We start from the raw sequence: 4,289 nt of genomic DNA, 5'->3' as shown, positions 1-4,289 counted from the left end.
TTTTTGTCTGTGTTATTATTTCCTCCTCTTCATCCTCCTTTCTGCTCCTCCTCCTCTCTTCTTTAATATCCTTCTATGATGCGGATATAAGATCCATGTAGTTACCGTTTGAACATCTACAAGGATGTGGTACAGGTATGGACAAGAAAAGAGAAATGAGTTCCAGAATGCATGATGGGAACCTAAAAAAAGTAATATACTGTGGTAGGTGGGCTTGGCTGTAGGTCTCAAATTTTAGCACAAAAGCTGATATGATAAGGCTTTCTTAGGTACCATGGTGTGAAGTAGAGATATTTCATCCTTTTAATCTCTTTACTTTTCTCAGAAAAGATAAAGTATCCACAAGTCAGGGTAACAGATCCAGCAGGACAGAGTTCACAAACAACAGTTTCTGTACCATTTGAAGGTCTGTGCTCTAAAGCTAATGGTACTACTATGATCCTCCTCAGCACTTCAGGAATCATGACATTGGAATAGTGTTATGTCCACTACAGGCACCTCAATGTGAACCCTACCATGAAAATTCAGTTTCCAGGGCAACCTTGATATCACACTGTCCTGATCAACCAGAAATGACAGTGCTCCCCACTGTTAACACAACTAACCTGTGAATTATTTTTCCTGCAAAAATGATGGTTTTCTACACTCTTCACTCTTTGGTACCACTTTCACATGATTTTATGAAAGCTAGCAAGGTTTAATTTGTATTCATGACTTTGAAACAGAAAAAAAAAAATACCCTGAGTTTGATTTTAATTGTCATCCTGATGGTGATGGAGCCAGTTCACTAAACTGGAAGATGTCCTCATCCTGAAAGCAAATTTAAAATAGTAGTTTGGACCACTATATTAACAGAAAAACTGTCATAGAAAGGCCTAAATTTAACACTTAAAGTTATGTAGTTATAGTACCTTCTCTTTTGATTAAGGTCTTGCTATGTTTTCCAGGCTGGCCTTGAATTCTGAACCCTCTTGTCTCAGCCTCCAGAGAGCACTGCCACACCCAGCTAAATGGTTATAATCCCTACCAGATAATGAAAGGATTTATTTCTAGCCAGAGTTGAGGATTTCTTTCATGTTGCTAATCAAAAATAGAAACAACTGGAGAGATGACTAGGCAATTATTGCTGTTTCAGAGGACAGGGGTTTGGACCTCAGCAACCACATCAGGTAGCTTACAAATGTCTGTAACTTAAGTTTCAAAGAATTCTGGCTTCTGTGGGCATCTATCTATACACACACAGACAGACAGACAAATAAAAAACTAAATATTTTTTAAAGTAGAAATGGAACTTTTGGCTTTAAAATGTTTCTTCTTGGGGTTTGCAACTCCATAGGAAGAAAAACAATATCAACCAACCAGATCCTCCAGAGCTCTCAGGGACTAAACCACCAATGAAAGCATACACATGGAGGGACCCATGACTCCAGCCGTGTATGTAGTAGATGATGGCCTTGTCAGGCAACAATGGGAGGAGAAGACCTTGGTCCTGTGAAGGCTTAATGCCCCAGTGTAGGGAAATGCCACAGAGGGGAGGCAGAAGCAGGTGGTTGGCTGGGGGAAGCACCCTCATAGAAGCAGGAGAAGTGGGGATGGGATAGGGGTTTCCAGAGGGGAAACCAGGAAAGGGGATAACATTTGAAATGTAAATAAAGAAAATAGCCATTTTTTAAAGTCACTTCTTGGCTTTGAAATGTCATTTGACTCTGAATGGCCATAATATAAACGAATAAAATGCAGTCTTTATTTGATTTTTAGGCGTCTAGACAATAGCAGGAGGGTGTCATGTGACTCATATCTTCTAATTCAGCCAGAAGCCATGGGAAAGGCCAGTTTAAATCTGATTACATGGGCCACTATTAAATCTTCTTGCATAATAACCAGAAAATAATGGGGACATTTAAAGGCCTTTAGCAAGAATCCAGCATCCTCTCTAGTTATATGGACAAAAAGATTCATCCAGAAGTCCAGAAACTTGGATTTGGAACTGGAGACCAAACTCCCTGTTCACTACAGTCATGGATGCTTTCCTTCCCTACCCCAGTGAAGAGCACCTCTTTTCCTCTTTATTTTTAGTATCTTTCATGCTTAGTAAAATGGGTAAGCTAGAAAAGAGTATGGGGATACTGAGTGAAGTTTAATGGCAACATAGCAAAGCTGAGAAAGAACAAAAAAAATTCTATTTTCCCCTAAAGACTTTAAAATGGCCCTGGGAACCCAGAGAATTGACATGTTATTGGATATTAAGTTACTATGGAATTTGTACTAAAAATTTTAAACATATTTAGTTCTATTTTAGTGTTTACCCCTAAGGATGGAGAAAGAACCAAATGAAAACATTGATCACTTATGAGCATTATTCCTGGAATGCCTAAGGAATGCTTGCTTGCCTTCTCCATTTACTATGCACGAGAAAAGGAAATGAAAATGCGTTAAAATTTTTGCAGCTTACATCTTAGAAATTTATATGTTAACGCATAGCACTGGAGCAAAAGATTGTAAATTGATCCAACTCTCATCGTTTATGAGCAGTTAATCACAATAAACTACTACTGCAGTGAAAGAGAAGGACCATTATGAACTTATATGATTTTCCTCACATCCTGGCTTCCCAGACCTATTTCTTACGTCATCTATGTATAGTAAGCTATTGAACTTTCGCCATAAATTTACCATGAAGACAAGCCAACTTTTCTTTGTTCTGTTGACTTGGCAGTTTAATTTCTCTTAAATTCAATTGCTTACTAACCTACCCACTACACTATTTGTTGTTAGATAGAGCAGGCTGTGTGTATTTGGGCCATATGGCTCTTAGAGTAAGTATATTTCTTCATTGTGACTTAGGAGGAATTAAAATATGGAATTACCTTTGGTTACTTCCTCAGGCCCTACTGAAACATGACCCTTGAACACATGAGCTTCCTACTATATAAGACCAAGTGTGTTGGCACCAGGAGATATGAAGATGGCTGAAGAATAAAAATTAAGTCAGAGAAGAAAGCATATCCTGCTGGTGGTGTCTCCTTTGTGGCTCTTAAGGAAAAGACATCCTGGTAGACATATTCGGTTGCTCCTTTTAGGAGATAGAACAATGGAGCATCTTGGGATTTGGAAGAGTTTCAAATGAAACTGTGTGGAAACATCAGAGGAAGAGCTTTTTCCTTAGTAAAAAGCTGTGTCCATACACAAGCAAGTATCCAGCCACAATTAGTGAAAGACAGCATTCCATAAGAATATAACATCTCATGCCAAAATGTCTATGCTGTCTTCCTGTCCCCTGTCTTCCTATAAGTTACAGCGAGTGAATAAAATATTTCAATCTACTCTAGAGTAGCACAGGTATTTTGTTTGATCCCAGGGAAAATACAATTTGAAATGTCTTGCTAAGATCACTCTGTATCCCCAAAGATCAATTACAGTGTTCTACATGTCAAACAGAACACTTGAACAACTATAGCAAACATGGAAGTGCACTGACCAGGTTCACCTTTAAGGAAGGATTTGTTACCTCACTTGTCAACATCCCAGAGGCCTCCTCAGCTTCTTTTACACCTTTCTCAAGAGTATGCTCTTGAAAGAAAAGAAGTTTATCTAGTGCCAGACAGAGGTCTGGCTTCCTTGGCCCAATGAAGGACAACTTTTATGAATAGTACTGGCTCCAGACCTGACCACATGTTTCCCTTTGTAACCATGTGTCCTTCTCTGTTCAGAAGTGTTTATCCTTAATAAACAGCAACAGTACAAACTCCATCAGTAACTATTTTTAGAGAACCCATCTAGTCTCATTGGGTGATATTTAAGGATTCAAGTCAATATTTTGAGCTGGGTGTTGTGCCACATGCCCATAATCCTAGGACTTGGAATGTTGAGGTAGAAGGCTTTTGAGTTGGAGTCAAATTGACCACAGAACAAGTTGAAAGCTTGCCTTGGCTACTTAGCAAGGCTTTGTCTCAAAACAAACAAGCCTACAATCAGTCTTCTGATATCCTTCAAATGCAAGATTTAAAAGTGTGTGCTATACCCAACTATTTCAGCAAGACTACTAAATACCAGAGAGATTGAAGGGAGAAAGTCACAGTCTTGCTATTATTTAAAAAGGAATAATTGTATGTGTCTGTGCATGGGGGCACAGTCATCCACAGAGGTGAGAAAAAGGCATCAGATACTCTGGAGCTGAAGTTACAGGGGCTTGTGACCCACAGGATGTGGGTATTGGCAATTGAACAGAGTCCCAGAAATTGTTGTTTTCTTCAAAATGATCACTAGAACTAATATGGTTATTATTATCT

Source organism: Mus musculus, chromosome X (genome assembly GCF_000001635.26).
Source record: "Mus musculus strain C57BL/6J chromosome X, GRCm38.p6 C57BL/6J".
NCBI classification, from domain to species: domain Eukaryota; kingdom Metazoa; phylum Chordata; class Mammalia; order Rodentia; family Muridae; genus Mus; species Mus musculus.
This window is presented reverse-complemented; position numbering follows the sequence as displayed.